Source organism: Ischnura elegans, chromosome 5 (genome assembly GCF_921293095.1).
Source record: "Ischnura elegans chromosome 5, ioIscEleg1.1, whole genome shotgun sequence".
NCBI lineage: Eukaryota > Metazoa > Arthropoda > Insecta > Odonata > Coenagrionidae > Ischnura > Ischnura elegans.
This window is the reverse complement of record NC_060250.1, coordinates 49,910,176-49,930,866: the sequence shown is the minus strand read 5'-3', so window position 1 is coordinate 49,930,866 and position 20,691 is coordinate 49,910,176. Positions and strand designations below refer to the sequence as shown.

The following is a 20,691-nucleotide window of genomic DNA, read 5'->3' as shown; positions in this document are numbered from 1 at the left end:
GTTTCTTGTTGACGACTCTTTCATTATTAATTTAACGATGGCTTCAGTAGTTTGCAGTAGTTGCATTCGTCGAACACGTCAAATGAATAAATATCAGACGGTAAACTTTAATTGAAGGAAAAAATAGTTCTATTCCGATGAAGTTATTAATTACCTACATGCGACACGGAGACGCCTCTGCATGTGTGCTCTGGTGAGACCTCGTGAGTTAGGGTTTATCAATATCTTCTTTGTGAGAAAATCAATTCAAATTTTCGGTAGTTGCCGATGGTTTGAATGAACCTTCGTAAGAGATAAAGTGAAGAAATACCATTCTATGATTATATTTTTGCCTTCGTCGTCAACTCATCGTTTGCCACTTGCGTCATATCCTCCCATAGCATTCGATTCAATCTGTGTTCCTAGTTGAACTGCTTTAACATCGCTAATAGATCGAATCAATGCCTTAATCCAAGGGTCTTTAACCCGGACCGCATGCGGCCCGCCGGTTGATTTAGTTCGGACCCCAGAGGTTAAATATAATATTTTATCCCGAACCAAATATCGACACACTAGTAAAAAATAAACAATGTCAATAAGCGCATTGATTAATTTAACTACTTAAATAAAGATTTTTGCACTTTGTTATTGTTTTTTTTTTAATTTTTATTTGGTGGTAAAGTTACTTGGTGCAATGTTTCCCTCTTAAAGAGGTGAAATCGATTTTTGGCCCTTGCTTTAAAAAAGGTTGAAGACCCAACCCCATCGATTCGTAATGGGAGCTTCGCAATAGCTAGAGTAACGTAGGAGTAGGACATATTAGTCGTGACAGCCAGCTTTTACTTGTTATCAAGGCTTGAGGCGGAAAATATCCAAATCTCACTCCACTATACATCTGTATCGATAGGGACGATAGAAATGCATACATTTTTCGGAACAGAAAGGTTTTCCAATTCTTTTTCACCCCGAACGATAAGGGAAATCAACTTATCCCAGTTCGCACTGCGGTAGTCGAATATCTCACATCGCGCAAATTAAAAAAAGTATTCTCGTTAGATGCAATGAGTGTAGTAGATATGTTAAATGCATTAAATTATCTTACCGATCTTAAGTGCCTTGCTCTCCCCCATGATTATGAATCAGGTTACTTTTGCCATCTCCTCCCCCAGTAGTTTTCGACCTTATTCACTGATTTCACGCCCCTCTCAACCTTGGGGCTAACGATGTTAAGAAAAAGTAAAAAAAATATATTTCATAATAGATCCTGGATGATACGATACCGAGTAAATTTAAATGTTTGAATGCTGAACCTAGGTGGTACAACGCTTTAGTCTGTGGAGCTCTCAAACGATAAAGAGCAATGCACGCTCAAATAAAAATACTTGTGGGAAAAGAGATGAAATATGCGAGGCAATTGTTAATTATCGAAAATGGAAACAAAGCTCTCATGGAGGCATTATTTAATTCAAAAATTCAACTCTATATTATGTTAATAATAATGTTCAAGTTCATGATTTAATTTTAGATTGTCAACCGGCATTCGATAATGTTCCTCCTTCATGCGATTAAATAGTTGGGAGCATACGGGATAGATTAGCACGTAATAGGTTCGACTAATGATGTAAGTATTAAACAATGGTAAGGGGAGGGTTGCTCTTGATGGAATTAGCTCGTATTCTACTCTTTCATACCATAATAGAAACTCTTGAGGTCAATAAGATTACTTTCAATGCCATGTTATTTATTTAAATTTATTATGTTTTTGTGTTTGTACTTTTTATGTTTGTTATATCGTGCCACTATAAACTGGCAATTATGCTGGCAAGAATGTGGACAACTTGATAAATAAATATTCAAGTTGCCTCAGGGAACACCTAGGAAGTGTTATGGGTCTTCTTTTGTTTCTTCTTTGCATTCATGACATTACCTGGCTGTATTTGCCTTTGGCTGTATTTGCTTTTGTTTCTTCTTTGCATTCATGACATTACCTGGCTGTATTTGCCTTTGTATGAAATTGCAAGTGTTTTTGTTATTATGCCTAATATTTTTATTATCGTGTGGTGTACTGGTGGTTGGTCACCCACCTGCCAAACACCGTTGAGGTGGCTCGTGGGGTATTATGTAGATGTTGGTACCCCCGATTTCGGCACCTGGCCGGAAAATCCCGCGCCCGGTCCCCAACCCGATTTACCTGCTTTGAACAACTATCCCTTGGTAACTTGCTGAGCGAGCGCAGACGCAGGCATATGCGGCCCATTCGTCAACCCTCTCTGTCGGTCGCAAAATATACTGAATATTGATGCGACCGTCCAAATGAGGTCTCACGAGGGAAAAGTAGCCCCGTTTCGATGAATTTGTTTTCCTAATTACTTCTGTGCCAATTAATTTTTCGAGGGAGCCAAGTCTTCTAATTGCGTCTTATGAAATCCACACATATATTGTGCCGTCGTATTATGCAACAGTTATGAGGGCCACTGAAAATAAAATTGACCGTGTATGACAACTTCAATTAATGCTCTAGTGTGATCGGAACTCGATAAGCGGCGAAATCGATCGGCTTCACACTCTGATATTAATTGGGAACCGAGGGAAAAGATTGCGGAATGAAACTGCTAGTCTCGTCTCGCTTTGCAGGACGCGGTTGGAGAATACTTATGCATGATTGTATTTCTTGTTTGAAGCTCCCATGTAAGCTGTTGGTGATGTTTTTTCGGGTGTTCCCCGTGGTGGTTTGTTCCCCTAAGTTTCGTAGCCATTACTGGTTACTTTTTCTTAGGGCCTAAGGATAGTTTTTCCGTGGCGGGTATTTATAATGGTTTATGAAGGTAAGGAGGCTGAAAGGGGTTGATTTCGTCTATGGAAGTGTTCTAATCCGTAACAACGCCCGTCATCTCTGCGCTGATGCAGCCCAACTGCTCTTTGAGCAATTTCAATGGGACATATTCGATCACCCGCCGTGCAATGTTGACATAGTGCCGTGTGACTTTCATCTTAATACTGAAATAAAGCCGTGGCTGGCAGGGAAGCGTTTTCAAACGGTCGATGAGCTTCAGAACTAAGGCAAAATTCGTAGGAAGTCATTGGCGGCAACATCCTATGAAGTAGGTATATCGTAAGCTTGTCCACAGGCACGGCCAATTCCTCAATCGCCGAGGCCGTTATGTCGAAAGGATACCACGAGTGTGCTCGACATTACGCGGTGAAATAATTTTTAATCAATCACTTCGCCTTCTGTTCATGACCGTAGCGACCATGTTCGTAGGATGAAAATAAATGGCCCTCGTAAATTCTCACCTCGGAAAAACTATCCTTACGCCCTAAGAAAAGCGAAACCTCGGGCGATAAACCGAATAAGCACGCGGAGCACACCCGAAAAAACAATCACCAACAGCATTCATGATTGGTTTACCAATGGGAAGCAAGGAGTAAGAGTGCCAGATGCAGTTCCACTAGGGCAGATGCCTCAAGAGAGATTATCAGGTCTATCCTTATAGCTTAGACATAGACAATCAAAATGCGACTTGAGCACGACTGGTCTGTTCAGTGATCACCTAACCGGAAGTGGGTTGCCAGTAATTCAATCGAAAACAGCTGTGCGAGCAGGAAAGCATAACCCCAAGCTTCAAGTAATAAACTAGTTTTGGAGTGCGTTCAGCTTAATTAAAAATTTAAAAAATGTAAAGGCTAAACTTAGATACGCATTTAATTTCAATAGATGAATGTGGTAACTCGATGTTAACTAACATATAATAATGAAGAAAAATAAATGTATAGAATAAAAAATTACAGCAGAGGCGTGCACGTTTTCGCGGAGAACATAATTCTAATTTAAAATTATTGTAGATGTTCGGTTTTCGACTTTTTAAGGTATTTTGTTGAGATTCAGGGCTATTTTTGTGTGCATTTAATGAACATTTTCATGGGTATTATGAAAATCAATAAAAATAATTTAAAATCACTTCGCTATCCAACCCATTACCTGGATTGTGATGACGAGATGTCTGCCGCAACCAAATTTTCTGTGCAAGCCGGCATCCCATTGATCCTAGGTTTATATGCTAAGAATATAGAAACAGCCGTAGTAATTGTCCACGCATAATTAGTGTGGCTGCTTCCTTCTTGTGACCATGAATTTCCTCTGAGTATACTCTTCGACAAAGAGAATGATGGTTCAAGGGAAGCCCTTCAGGGATACAACACACCGGGGCCGGGAACTAAGTCAGAGACTTATACGCCCGATCACCCGGGGAGGGGCTGGAGAGGAAGGAAAAAGGAAAGAGGCGCCGCCGCGATAGGAGACCGTCGACGCCTATGGGGTAGGACAGGTTCGGAAGGGATGGGACAGAGAAAAACACCTCAACGCTATAGAAGCCAAGAGGGCCCAACTAAATAGCGAAACCAGGCAAAGCAATTACTATTCTAGCGATTTTGGAAGATTAGTGTATGAGGAAGAAAAATCCATCGATCAAATCGCTAGACAATATATACTCTTCGACAATGCATGAGGGCTCAGGGGAGCCCTTCGAGGATACAACACACCGGGGCCAGGAACCAAGTCCGTGGCTTATACGCCCGGTCACCCGGGTAGGGGCTGGAGAGGTAGGAAAAAGGATAGAGGCGCCGCCGCGATGGGAGCCCGCCGACGCCTCTGGGAGCGGTTAGGAGCGGAAGGGAGGGGACGGGGAAAAACACCTTAACGCTATAGAAGCGAAAAGGGCCCACTAAATAGCGAAACCAAGCATGCGCAATTAATTTTCTACCAATTCTAGTGGATTTTCCTATGAGGAAGAAAAATCCATCGATCGAATCGGTAGAATACTTTTCGACTGTCGATCGGTATAAATGCTAATTAAGTGCCAACTCATCACGGTTTGATCATAGCCCTCATCCTCATCAGCAGCTCGTTCACGCCGCCAATCTAGCCTTACTGCGAGCGATCGTGTTGAATAGGACGGGCGGAGGCAGAGCTAGCGCATTCGACGAGTTTTGCCCCTCTTTATCTTCTTCCGCCCCCATCCCCCTACAAAACAGTGCCAAGGGTGTCTTCCCGAAGATAAAGAAGGGAGTTCTCTTTCTATCTTCTCTCTCAACTCCGCTGCTCTCTCCATTGTCCCTTTGTCAGAAAGGTTGATGGAATGGGAATGTTGATCCTTCTCATGCGCATGCGACTGTAGAGTTTAGAATCTCTGGAATCGCGTGATCGGGCCTCATCCTACTCCCCCAACATCGTCATGACTCTGAGGACCGCTCCCGCATTCATCGTTTGACATTCCATTGATTCTACTAAGATATTTACCCACTATAACCCAAAGTTGCTTCTAAGCAACATCAAAGATGCATGAATTTTCTACTCTTTTTAGGAAATATCTAAACTACAAATTATATTGTAGTTATAATTTTGATGACGTAATACGTAGCTGCCGAGATAATTATGATTGAGTGCAAAATTTTCAAGTTTTCAAAATGAAAAATCTTGAAATTTGATTTCTCACAGAAGCAGCTCTGGGTTAGAAAGTGTTAAGACTTGTCGCTCCCACTTGACCGGTCATATTTTAACAGAATACAAAAGATAATCATGAAGTCGGCCATCCGTGACTACGACTATTGACTATGGGGGCACACAGGTTTTCAGGTCGGGCAACAATCATACGTCAATTTGGGGGGGGATTAATGAGTACAATTGCAAAAATGCTTGCAGTTCAAGTTTTCCAGGTCGAGCGAAAATTATTCTAGGTCGAGAAGTGTCCCCAATGGCGACGGCCAGAAACCACGTGAACCGTACCGACACCACACTTTTAATATGTTTACCAAATTCTACACTCGCGTTTCTGACGGTGGACAGAATTTCGCAGAAAATAAGCTATTATATGAAATTTTAACCGAAGTTTATTTCCAACATGATCTAATTTCTTGAATTCATTGCTCTTCAAATATTTTTCTCACGAGTGAAAATAATGTATTGCAAATATGATTAATTCATACTCATAATAAAAATGAATGCATCGTTTTGCAGCCATCGTCCCCGTAATGTACCTGACCTAATGTCTAATTCCAACGTAATGGACCCTGATGGACCCCGCAATGACGACTGCCGGATCACATCACCACAAATGGCGTAGATCACAGTAAATATAAACAGGTGAATGGTGGCTGCGCAATAATCAAACACTTAGAGCATAGCTAAGAGACCCAACTTCGCGATAATGCTATGGAAACGGAGATAGTTATGCTCATGAAAAATTGAAAAAAATAGAGATGGTACTAGCCTTAACGGCATCTCTCCTCTTTCATGTCGTATAATATATAATCTAAATAAAATTACCATTACAAATAAATAACGTTTAAACAAAGATTATCAACCTAAGTATGGAACTCAAGTGCCTTTTTTATGTGCAGGATTCATTAATTTGAGTTTCTTCTCCAAAATTAAGTGGCAGATGAGTTAAAATTAGATCACTCGAAAGAGGGCGCTAGTCCTCCGTAACTGGCCTCCAGCGTTAGAAAACAATTGCTTGTTTTGCGTGTTTACTTTTTGAAACTACTATTGAGAGAGTATTAGGGAATTCCATTCAGATCTGTGCCGGCCCTGTGCAAAGTGCGGGGTCATCGCCCGCTAAATATTTCTGAAAATATGTATACGTTACTGACGTATATGCATGGGCCTATGATTGACTTACGAATTAGCCTCATTTGCCTTTTTTGCCTTTAGTTATCATTTATCAAAATTTCAATATTTAGAAAATCGGCAAAAATACCCATTCATGCGAGCTGAGGGAGAACAGTCAAGTTTTAAATGTCTGTGATTTGGACATTAATGAGATACTACAATCTATATGTATATTATTTAATATGTATTTATTTATTTCTTCTATTGGAGGAAAGCGGATACAGTGGTAAGGACGTCAGGAAGAGAATTTTTGTTAGCTAAGAAGGCATTCATGAGTGAGAGAGACCTAATGAGAGGGTCGTTATGAAAGAGTATGTAAAAAAGTATGGAGTGTGGCACTTAAAGGTGCGGAATCGTGGGTGTTGAGGAAGGAGGACGAGAGAAGACTTCGAGATGTGGGTGGATGTGGTGGTGGAAGTCGGTGAAGTGGACGGTTAGGAATAGGAACGTCGAAGTGCTAGACATGGTGGGCGAAGAGATGAAACTACTTGACGGTATGCGGAGTAGACAGAAGGTTTGGATGGAGGGAGTACTGAGCGGAGAGGGAATGTTAAAACCCCTGTTTAAAGGCCGTATCACACTAGCGACTGCGACCGCCGCTGCGACCGCGACTGCGGCTGCGACTGGCCCGTCGACCAATCAGAGCGAGGCAGTCGACGCTGCGACTGCGATTGCAAAGAATAGCCGACCGGCTATTCTTCTGAGTCGCAGTCGTAGTCGCAGCCTATCAGAGAGCTCTATTTCAAGCTCGCGCGCTTGCGGCAGTCGTGTTTGTTTTGGTTACCGTAGCGAGGGAAGTTCAAGAAGGTTATAAGATAACGCTGAGATAATTTCGGATTTTTAAAGTGAAGATGGAAGCCCAGTATATTTGATATTGGACCCGAGTACAAAGGTGACTAATAATGAAGTACGTTTTAACATATTTTAGGAACAATTTCAACAGTTGCTGCTCTCTATCCATTCTTTGGGCTTTCGTAAACAAACAAGCCACAAGCAGAAAAGTTCATACGTGCGCATGCGCGACCGTGGCGTCGGCCGCAATGTGTGATGGGGTGCAGTCGCAGCCGAAGCCGAAATCGCGGTCGCAGCGGCGGTCGCAGTCGCTAGTGTGATACGGCCTTAAGGAAGAAGGTTATGCAACCGTGGGAGGTGATGGAAGGCAAAGGAATTTATCGATGAAGTGGAGTAGGCTATATCATGAGCTGAAGATAGATTTAATCTTGGCTGCGTACGCTCGCTCTCTCGCTCAACTCTCCATTTTTACCTACCTTAAACGGTAGAATACATAAGTTATAGTATTTAATTTATATGCTATATGATATTTTTATTATCTCAAATGCAGATTTGGCGTGGAGTACTGACAGTGTAGTTTTTAGCGCTCGTATGCCGACATAGATGTCGACGACGTGGACTTACTAACACTTAACGTAAATATACCACTAGTGAATTCATAATTATGAACTCTAGAGCGAGAAAAAGGCCCGAGCTGTGATTTAGTCGGTTTCGCGGATCGTAAAATAATATTTTTTTTACATTTTCTTGAATAACTAAAATAATAATAATAATAATAATAATAATAATAATAATAAATTCGTTTATTTCGTGGGCCTGTGGCCCATGAGAAAACCATTGCACAATTTTCACATGTTAAGCATGATATTACATTCCCAAAAGAAAAGAAAAAATAATAAAAAGAAACACATAAGATACACTTGTTGCGGACAGCCGCCAACTTTCAAACAATTAGGCAAAAACAATACCAACGAAAGGAGAAACAGTTTCCAAAATGGAGATACTTTAGTTTCCCCTCCTTGGTGACATCATATTCATAAGGAAAAACAAAAAATGAAAAGAAATACAAAACATTTAATCGTTGTAAACCGCCGACAGCACACAGACAATACGGCAAAACAACAGCAACACAAGGGAAAACATCATACTGCGGAGTAACTGACCAACCATCGCAAGAAATCAAGGCGATAATTTAATATAACAATAGTGTCAGACAAACAGTATTAAAAAAAAAAACAAAAAAAGTAAATAACAACTTAGTATGACACTCAAATTTAACATAATTTTACACTCAATTTTCTGCAACCATATGTTAGAGCCATTCGATTTAACACCGTTCTAATTTTACTTCAATCAGTTTTAGACAGACAGCATTTTAGGGTTATTTATTAAGATATCGTACACCTGGGTTTTGAAGGCATGTATGGATTTAGTATTTCTAATTTTGGATGGTAGGGAGTTCCATACTCTAGAGGCGATTATTGTGAAGGATTTAGTTACGTGAAGTGTGCTATGTTGAGGGATGTGAAGATCTACGGAGTGATTCCTAGTGGATACTGCATGTAGATCTTTTTTCCAGGTAAATCTAGTAGCTAGGTAAACGGGATTACGAGTGGATAAAATTTTATAGGCAAGCAGGATCACATGGTATAAACGACGCTGTTTTAGTTTCAGCCAACGTAATCGAACGTAAGTATCAGATATCCTATCCCATTTTTTTAGGTCATAAATGTAGCGCATTGAAGAGTTCATTGTTATTTGCAATTTGTTGTTACTTTCTTCGCAGAGATTAGTAAACAGAGAGGACCAGTAGTCAAGGTGAGGAAAAATTAGTGACTGAACCAAGGTGGTTCGAATTTTGGGCGGAACTATGTTCTTGGTTCTATACAATTGATGTAGTATGCTCAGACATTTCTGTTTTGTGACATGGACTTGTTTTTTCCACTTGAGTTCCTTATCAAATATTATACCAAGGTTTTTAACCGTTTCTTCGTACGGTATTACACGATTTTCTAATTGAATTTTTCCAAAAGCGGATTCATCAATTTGAGTAATAAGATGTCTAGGACCAAATAAAATAGCTTTAGTTTTTTTTTCATTGAGTTGCAGTTGGTTTTTCCTCATCCAGGAAGCTATTCTTTGGATATCATTATTGATTAATGTTATGGTGGAAGATAGATCTGATACTGCCGTATGACAATAAATCTGGAAGTCATCCGCGTAGAGATGGTATTTACAATGCATTAGAACCTCAGGAAGGTCATTTATAAACAACAGGTAACATAACAATTCATATTACTTTCTTGACAACCTTTAGCTACAACTTCTTCGGCGACCAGGAAAATGCGCTGATAAACCGTTTCTTAGCCCATTATTTATTAGTCGAATCAAAATAGTTTGAATACCATCCATGAACGCAGAAGCAAAAGATCTATGTTAAGATGTTCTTAGTATCAATGACTTCATGGCAAAATTAGCAGTGCCGGAACGTACTTGCCGTAACTTTTTTTAGAATTGGAATGTTACTGTTTATGTTTTTTTATTACTGGTTATTAATTATATTTTATTATAATTTTTTTTGTTATGAATGTATGTATTAAAAATTTTAAGGCAACAAAATGTATAAAATTGTTATTTGACTACTATGTCTTTTGTTAACTAGAACGACCTTTCGGCGCGGTCCGACACAATGACATCATTGCTTAGTATCGAATCGAATCACCAGTCTTGGAAGCAGTGGCGTAACTCGGAATATGCTTTGGGAGGGATGAAGGGGTGTGGGAGGAGGAACCCTCCCAGGCAACGGGGGTTCTGTGAAAATAAAAAAAAGCTTGCCAGGAAATACATTTTACATCATTTTGGCACTTAAAATTTAACTTTAAGCAAACGCGGTTATTATATGTCAAGAATAGATAATAAATTTAAATATTCTTTTTACTTGTCTGAGGCTTTGAGGGAAGATCTATCCCCTCGTCCCCCCATAGTTCCGCCACTGCTTGGAAGCATATTCAGGGAATCACGGTTCGAGTCCGAGCATTCAGTAATTTTTCGTCTCAGCGGAGTGTTGCAGCAGAGGAACCAGAGAAAGATTAATTGGTATCCTGGGGCCGTATTCTGTATTTCGTCGGTACCGCACCGGTCGGTTTCCCTTCCCAGCCCACCGACAGCACATCATTCCGTACCAGCCCCCGGCGTCCGCGGCTCCACGTACGTTCCCTTACTGTCCGATTAGTTCCCATACCGGCCGTCAAGCGCTAGCAGTACACTCGTCCGGTCGTTCCGGGCGTATTACATGGGTTGATATGGCTGTGAGGTAACTTGATGCACTATATTTATAAAAAATTTGTAAGCCGTGCTTCGCGCATGTACTCACTCTTACGCGCTTCAGTTTTAAAGAATATAAAATAGCTTTATTCGTGAAAACTGGTGCAGTAGCGGTCATAAAATAGTCAACGAAATCGGGTGTTTGAATGCTTAATCCAGCGGGGATAAATAATAAAGGTGTGTTTTTGTAGATCCCATTTCCGCGAGCCATTTAAGACAAATAGGACGATGGTGTGAAGATAATATACCCACCTGAAAAGGACATCGGTCGAAATTACCTTGCAATGGAAGCAAAACTGCGAAGTGTTAACGGAGAATATCGGTAAGGTACTCAATAGCATGGACAGAAGTATTACGCTGAAAACTTAGTAAATGAAGCGGCAATAAAGAAGCAATGGCAATCTCCCTTTACTATTCCTAGATAGTTGAGGAGAAACGAGTGCCGACCTAGCCAAAAAGCTTTCGCGTAACTTTGCCGCTACAGCTTTCACATTGATTATTTGTAACAAGCGTAACTGCTAAGTAAGTCCTCTCAACAGTAAAACTTAAGACCGAATATTTACCTCTCGAGTTCCATAGCTCAGACCAATTAATTTTCTTTTCCAATACCCACCGAAAATCATCTTTTTTTCTACTTTTCATTAATTTTTTTCCTATCTATCTCCTCACGCCTCCCCCATTGTTTCGCCACTGCTGTATTAGCTGCTCCATTCCTTGGATAGATACCAATATGAATTCCTATAAACTGAAAATATTAATCCTTATGATAACTGTAATTGTAGATTCAGCATCTGGAAAGCAACACACGGCATACTTATACTTACAAGCACTACAAGCAAAGGAATGGTTAAACAATATAATGGTGTGAACGATCAAAAAAGATATTTCTACAAGGCTAAAATGAATAGCATTTATTTTTTCAAAAACTTTAAGTTTCTCCTTCTGGAGGCATACTCTCGGCCAACCTCGGCATTCTCCACCCGTGCAGCTTGCCTCATCCTCGAATTCAAAAACTGGACAATGATGGCAGCAAGCATCATTTCTCGATGCTCACTGCACGGGAAGGAAAGGTCGTTCCTTTCGAGGATATCACTAAGAATAAGTTCGCTGGCATTCCAGCATTTGCCATATTTTTTAAATCGCACTTGAAGCGGAATTGCACTTGGTTGGACAAAATTGTTGATTTTCCTGATATTGCATTTCGCAACCTTTAAAGCACCTCAGGTTCGTATTTTCCTTGTATTCTAATGGTGATATGGGGTCCCCTGGGATATTGTCCCAGTAGTCTTATTTTTTAATTGGTACCTACGAATTTAAAAAGAGAATGGGCCTTTTAGTTGATGTGCCGAAGCCAAAATATGGTACATCCAATGATGAAAACTCAGCTAGGGGCTTTTTCAAAAATTCTCGCCTATCGGCTGAGCCTACTGGCGAGGGTCAATATTTTTGAATGCTTTCTTTTCATTGTTGCAATATAACATCTTTTTATTATTGCTTTATGCAGTATTTTTCACATGATATAACATAGTTAATTAATTTTCAGGAGTAGAGGAAGAGTTAATCTTTCACTTCTCAACAATTTTAAGGTCTTTGTCTTGCGGATTTTTGATTGATTCAGTAAAATTTAAAAAGTTCTGTATGGATACAGCGGAAAATTTTGTGAGACATTATGGTTGGTTTTACATGCCACCCACTGTGCAAAAAGTGGTGCAGATGACATCGAGTCGGCTCTTCTTCGTATTGGAGAACTGTCGGAGGAGGCCCAGGAATCTCGCAATAAAGACATTAGAATATATCGTGAGCATCACGCGATAAAAATATCTCGACTTCAAACTAATGAGGATATTTTCCGGAGACTGATCCTAATATCGGATCCTTTTATTAGCACATTAGGAACTGAACTAAACAAATGCCGGGGCCTTAAATATCTTCCGCAGGAGGTTCGTGATCTCTTGGTCTTGCAAGAGTCTCAAAATTCTTCGAGTGAATGAGAAAAGGAGGATGGGAGGGATTCAGAAGAATCTGATGCTGAACAATTGTAATACATAATTGTAAATTTATGAGGAATTAACCATGCTTTTATGAGAATAAAAGAGCCACTTAAATACTATTTTGACACTAATTTATTAATTACTTTTTAGTCCATACAGAAGAATCTCTCGAAATCTGGAAATCGTACCTCTTTAACGTAAGTCAATGCACCAAAAAACCCTACTTTTAGCCGTTTTTTTTTGTTTATTGACTAATTTGAAAGAATATTAACTCATTCTATACAACTAATTATCATTTATTTTCATATTTTATCATGATTACCGTTTATCTATGCAGTCAGCGTTACAATTAGCCAGTTAATAAGTTAAAGTTCCACGATATCGCATGAAATAATAGTTTTTTCGTAAAAATAACTGCAGAAATGAAAATAACTCGCCAAATAACATGTAGGGAGCAATTTTTCAAAACATCCAACGAAAATCTGATTTTTGTCTGACTTTTTCGCGATCCGGACCACTGTGCGACGTTTCCCTCGTTGTCCGTGATAATCTTCTCACGAAGAATATCGGATTCAATAAAGTGTTTTTCACAAACAACTTGCGGATACTTGACGATAAAATTATCACGAGGAATGCACCTCTGCCACTCAGCTCGTAGTCTTTCTTCCCTTGACACCAAAAAGATATGCACCTTTTCTAAGTTAGAGTCATACCCAGAGGTACATACAACCTGGCACGATACATCTTTTGCCCACCATTTTCCTTTTAAACTGAAATAGAGAGTTTTTCCAACTCCTAAACACTCGATCAACGATATACCATAAGTAAAACTGGCCTCCGTTGCAGGGAAAGACTGTAAAAAAACGTGGTTTATCGCAATGAATCACCAAGACGCATTACTTCCCATGCAATCGCAAGGCTGACGTCGGACGAGTGCACAAGTAGCGCCAGCGGTGAAAATGACGAACTAATCGGACAGTAAGGGTCGCATGAGCCAGCAGGGGAGAGGTAGGGAGAAGCCGGGGGCTGTTCCGTACCGACGACGGTTTCCATACCGACGACGGCTAATTCAGCGATTCAGTATGGTCGTCGGTATCAAACCAGTCGGTACGGTTCCCCCTCCTTCTCAAACAGGGAAAATCCGAATATATCCGAAGTTAGAAGTCATCTAACGTGTCTCCACCAATGAAAGAAGGGTAAAAGCAAGTGAAGACTCATTGGCGCAGTTTGTTGTCGTCATTCTCAATCTTTTTATTTAACAATATTACAGCATCACAATAAAGTTTGTAAGTGATGGAGATTGTTGTTGCTGGAATGAATTATTGAAACTATCCTTGAGATCGTAGTTTCTTTTTTTAAATATTGGTTCCGTATATTGCTATTTATTCATGATTTGGTAATATAGTTGTTATTAAGTAAGTTCCGTCTAAATGTTATCAACGGAAGGTTATGCCATTGGCACCGTAGCAGACGAAAATAACATACCATGGAACGTGAACGTAGGATTCAAAAGCAAATGTCATATTAGAGGAACAAGTTAGGAAATTGTTATAAAAATATGGAACTGGGTGTAATTAAAAGAAGTGTAATGACGAGGAAGTAAAGAAATTCTGATTGGGTGAAATACATATGTTTAAGTTGCGCATTCCAAGTGAGAGAAAATGATAATATTGCGGTAAACCTCATACTTATTAACAAATATCTTCTTTTATCGTCAAGGGAATCAATGGCTGACGATAAAATGAAATATAGTTGCCTGTTACAAATGAAAGAAACTGATACCGTTGTGGCAAACTTCATACTTAAATAAAAAGATCTTATTTCTATGCCGAGAGAAACGCCAAATGATGATTGAGTGAAATAATAGTTGCCTATTCAGAGTGAGACAAAGTGATAACATTGCGGCAAAACTCATATTTAATTAAAAAATATCTTTTTTATGTCAAATGAGCAAATAAATGATGATAGAGTGAAAGAAATCCTATTACAAGCGAGTGAAAGTGGTAACATAAATGAGAGAAAGTCATTATATAGTGGCAAACCTCATGTTTATTAACCAATATCTTATATTTATGTCAAGGTAATCAATATAGATGTTGACACAGTGAATTATAGTGGCCTATTCGAAGGGGCAGAACAAGATAACATTGCAGCAAACCTCATTATCTACTCGGTGATGAGATAAAAACAAAATAAAACGTACAATGCGCACCGGGGAGTTGATGAAACCCACTAGTCGGTGGCCGTACCGACACCTTCTTGCTGTCGGTACGGGTACCGACGATCTCTCGCCCTCACGTCGGTGCCGCACCGATCGGGTTCGTACAGAATCGCACGACTTCTTACCGGGAGTCGGTGTGACGTCGCACCCGACGAATCGGTGCCGCACCGATCGGTTTGGAGTTACAGAATACGGCCCCTGGCTCGGTTTTCAATTATGTCCGTAGTGTAGCGATAATGTAAGAGCGATCCATTTATTCTCAATGTTTATTCTTGCGAGGTTTAGCGTTGGTAAGTTATGCATTCGACAGGTTATATCATCACGAATTAAGATTTCGTTTGAAGTCCTAATTATGTAACTTATCCATTTTCCCGTGAAATTCGAAACCCATTTAAATGCGCTATGTTAAAAGTTTATTTCTTTAGGATGATTTGGTTTGGAGAACTTAGCATAAGTTCTTTTCACAAGGATAATTTCATTCACCATTCACTTTTGATCGTCATTTTTCCTATGCTCAGAAGATAATTACCGAAGGGTGCTATGTAAAAAGTTATTTTCTGATTCAATTTCCATAAAACATAACTTCTTAAGTTCATTTTTTTCTCTTCTTCATTCGTTGCAATGCAATAAATACAATGCATGCAATAAATACAATACATGCAATAAATTGAAGAGCATATTTTGTAATATTTATGTTATTGTAGCTTTTTCTTTGTTTCTCCGTGGAACCTTCCCTTTAGCGGCGTGACTAAGTTTTAAACGTGGATTATTAGCACTCATGAAACAACACATTTACAGGCTGACTTGAGAATTCTCTTTTTTAATATTCGTTTTTGGGATATTCTTGGAAAATAGCAAGGGGGCTGCATATTGGAGGCCCAATTTCAACCCATAGAAGGCTGATTTCAGTGAAACTTTGGTCCAAATTAAATCGGTTTTCAAAAATGTCCGCGGCCGTGTAAAGTGGAGTGCGGTCCACTTTATTTTCCAATATTTTGCTTTATAGCATTGAAAAACATGGAAATCATTGAAAAAGTTTTCCAGAAAAAGAAAAGAAAAATCATTTTTTAGATCCCATCATCATGAATACATAAATTTCTGGTAACATACCTAATTACACCATATTTCCCCGTGAAACTCGGATCAATTTGTCCGTCATTGACGCGAGTGGCGACTTCTGTAAACCCATTTAAATGCGCGGTGGGGGACAACACATATCCATGGCGAAGTTCTAACAACTCTTATCTCTAAAATTGCAACTTTTCAGGAGAACAAAAAACGATTAACTTTTTTCTAATTGTACTCTAAAATTAAAAACAAAAAATTCATAAAACTGAAAAAGAAGCATAAACTTGCCAACAAAGAGTTGTGTAAGATTTCACTTTTTCCCGGCGTATGATGGCGGTGAATTCTTCTCGGGTTTCCATCCGGGTGAGCTCCATCTCCATCGCTGCCGACGTTTCGATAGAATCCTATTCGATAGAAAAGGATTTTATCGAATTGTCGGCAGCGATGGAGATGGAGCTCACCCGGATGGAAACCCGAGAAGAATTCACCGCCAACAAAGAGTTGTTTTTCCTTTAATTCTATTTTTTAATGTCATTACACTTTGTTTAAGATACCTGTGTCAAACCGGCCAAATTTTGAGGTATGTGTTGTTAGAACTTGGCCATCGATATAGAGGCCGACTTGAGGATCCTCTTTTGTAATATTCGTGATTGGGATAGTCGTGGTAAATGGTATGGACGGACGCGGTTTACCTCTTCGGAGGGAAAGCGAGTGAAATTGGCGCTGCTCCTCTCCCTTGTTGCTTTGTTTTTATCAGCACGCCCCCACTCTTTCGCACACAATGGGCTGCTGTGGTGGCCAATTGTCCGCTCGCCGGAATTGAACTTTCCGGTTGGGTGGCGGCGCCGCGCCGCGGGGTGGATGCACTGTGGCACCGGAAGGGAACTAGTGAGCGGAACACGAGAACGAAACTCGGCGCTGCCAACCTAAAAAGTGAGAGGCATTTCACCGAGCCATCCGATGGAGGTTTTGCAATGTAATTTTTAAATAACGGCAAAAACTCTTGGTGACATAAAACTCAACATAAAAATTGTCCCCAATTTTTGTCGTAAAAAGACATCAAAGACTCATTCTTTGGTCCCCCTCATGTGCTTCCAAGACTGCCTATTCGATTTTAATGCCAAGTACATGGTATCATTGATCTTTTACTTTTACGTTCATATATGGTATTCAAACTGATATGTGCTAAGAAACGGATTGTCGAATTTAAATTTCATGTTAATACGATCATTAATATTATGAGTTATTTAAACAAATGTAAAAATATTTATTCTTCGAAACAGCAATGACAGTTAAAAAGTCAAAGTTTCAGATCATGCGCTGCCACGAGCTATCGCCATCATCCACATTAAGTGACGTAAATAGATACATACGACACTCACTGATAACTGCTGCAAGCTTTGTTTGTATTCGCTTTGTGCGTTAGGCACGGTATTTAATGCATTTATCAGTAAACATCCAGTTTTGCATTCGTGCAATGCGATCATAATAAAAAGGCAAACGGCTGATGATGCCAACTTAAGACAAGCGAAGGATTCAAAGGAAAACTGCTTAGTGCCGTTGTGCAAGAGTGCCATAAAAACAGATAAAATTAATACCTGCAACGCTCTGTCGTTTCAATTTTTATTACCATTGTCTACCTTACGATAACAGGTATTAAATTAATACCTACACAGATTTTTCGTCTCGCCTTTTTATTACCGTTGTCTTACCTATGATAACGAGTGAAAACATGACATATGCAAGCAAGTAGGGATGGTCATGTTAGAGCACGTTTTTGCTCCTTCTATTTCGATTCGAAAAAATTGCAACTTTGATGGCTTATTTTATGTACAATATAAGTACTGCATTGCTGCATGGTCCCATTGCTTTCTCTCCCCACCCTCCCGCAAAACACCCCTCACACATGCGTGACCGCCACCTTTGCCTCGGATCTGGAGGGTTTTCATTTGACCCTTAAACGACTGACAAACTACTACCCTTTCTATTTAAGAATGGCGACTCCTCGAAGAAATTAATAAATTAATCGTGAGGTGTACCCTTTGCAGAATTCACTTGGATTACGTGGCGTGACATTTCAGAATCCTTCGTTCTTTCAAGATTTATTTTTATTGCCTAACATCTTACAGAAAAACAGGTTCAATTAATAACGTGGACCATAGGAAGAATAGGTAGGGATAGGATCAACGCTTTTGAGATGTGGGTGTGGAGAAGGCTGGAGAGATTGAAGTGGGTGGATAAAGTGAGGGATGAGGAGTTGCTGGAAAGATTTGGGGAGGAAAGAACGTTATGAGTACTGTATTAAAGAGAAAGGGGAAGTGGATCAGGCACATTTTAATATGGATGGCGATTTTAAATACACCAGTGGAGGGAACATTGGAGGGATAAAAGAGAATAGGAAGAAGAAGGCTGAAGATGACAGACACAGTGAGGTTAGAAAGAAAGTATAAAGAAACCAAAGAGGTGGCCTTGGACAGAAGGAGGTGGATGCGGCTTTTATGTTTGGGATCTGCCAGTAAAAGGCAGAAAACCAGTTGATGATAATGATTTGAAGGATCGAGCAGTATGGTTAGGTTTCAAGTAGAGACTCTAAAGAAATACCTCATTTCCAATCACATGTTAGATAATGTTTTTTTTTAGTATCAACCGAATTGTGGTAGTTATAGTCCTGCCAACATTTAAGATCATCTGGTCATTTTATCCTACGATGATTGGGAAGCCCTGTTTAATAAACCCTTTGCCTTGAGTAGAGAGGGATGGGTAGCTCCAAAGAGATTTTCACGTTTAAGATGATCTATCAGTCTTTATATTTTTTATGATAATTTTTGTGGTATGAAGAAGCAAAATTTCGTTGGCGTTTCGATGTCTGCTTTTGTCATCGAAACGTTGGCCTAAAAGCAACTCACCCGATGTAAGACCCGAGAAGATTTCACCATTATTATACATTGGTTCATATAGGCTTGTGGCAAATAGCTTTGTCCCATTTACATTTACATGAATTTACTCCGCCCATCCCCCTGGGAGTTTTCCTGACGCTTCAGAGTCAGCGTGAGGAGTTTTCCTGTATTTCATAATTTTGGCTCAGATTCGGATGAGGTTACAGATTTTGTCAGATATGGTCATCGTTTGGGAGTTCAATAAGTGATACAGTGCGCGAGTAATAGCTCACTGATAGAGCTCACTTCCAGGAGAACGGTTTATTTTAATCGCGCAATCGCTGTTGCCTTGAGCAATGAATGGTTCATTCAACGATACATTTGAAGATCCAACAGCTCTCCGAATTTGGTCGTTTTTTTTTATTAAATGAAGAATATTCCCCGGAGACGTCTTCCTTCATTGATCCAGGCGCTGTTCGGTTAGGTCCTCTTCACTTAGGGGCTTATTCCTCTGGTAAATGTGCCGTATATCGGTCCTGTGTCTGTGGGAAGAAGCTTAGTGCCTCTCTCTTCCTGGAAACAGCGTCCAGTTATTTATAAATTTCATACGGTGCCATATACCTCACTGCTTTGGCGCTCGAAATTGATGCACTGCGTAATTCTGTGTGCAACCGTATCCGTTTGTGCTATACACTCGGTGCAGCAATTTCCGTTCGCTTACTTTGCGATCCTCTCCTCCGGAAGTTTCCGTGGCTACTGAGGATTTAGGTGCTTAGTTCTGGTGTGGTGAATTCAAACATTTTCCATCGTACACACAGTGGGGAAAGTTTTTTAAACATGTGCTTCTTCGGAAACCCGTCTTTCCTCTTTCTATTTTCTTTTTGTGTCCATTTTTTGTGCTAATTATTTTTTCTGCTCCCCAATCTATGGGAATATCCTCTGCTTTTATTTCGAAGTAAGTCCACTCCTCATGGGATTTCTGTTTGATTAATGCCCTCCATTCCAAATCTACATTTTATCGGCGGTGAGTCAGCGATTATTTGCAGTGGCAATGTGCTGAAATTCGAATATGCTACTATTGTCGGAATTAGGCTCGATTTTTGCCCATAGTTGTCTTTTTATTTCGATTCTAGAGGCCCGTTTTCAGATAAATTACCAATAAACTATCAGTAGGGAGCACTAACTTGTCATACCAATACCTTTAAATCAGTGGCGGTGTTCATAGAATGGTTTCTTGTGAAATTTGCGCGAATATTAGCGTGATGTTTGGTCGATTTTGAATTCATTGGAAGATCAGTGTGAAACTTACGGAACGCGCAGGGTTTGAATCAATACTTATTATGCTCTAGGATAACCTGTGATAGGGAAGATAAGAAATTGCATACTTATCATGTTCAGCTCTGAAAACAAACTGTTTTACAAAATATTCAAAATCAGCGACACAAAAAATATTTTATGGGGTTTAAAGAAATAATGCGAGCACTCACAAGAAAACAATGTTTTGACAGCGGCACAACGAAATATTCATTATCAATATTACAAAACTTAAAGTACTTTTATGGTATATAGTAATCGCAACGAACGCATGCATGTATAGAACTTTTTTTATCATTCATTCAGCGTCTTCATTCATTCATTGTCTTAATCATGTGTTTCATGCGCTTTTTACCCATTTTTTTATTCAAACCGTGAAATATGGAATAAGGCATCTTGTGATGAAATATAACGTGTGAATTCTGTGGATAGGGAAGTAAACTCCCGAAAAGATGCCGT

At 39.7% G+C, this 20,691-nt stretch overlaps 1 protein-coding gene across 1 annotated transcript in view; it reads left to right on the top strand.

Annotated features, from left to right (window-relative positions):
• Positions 1 to 20,691, top strand: part of LOC124158860 — a 70,232-nt gene that overhangs the window by 21,844 nt on the left and 27,697 nt on the right. The gene's annotated exons all lie outside the window — the stretch shown is intronic.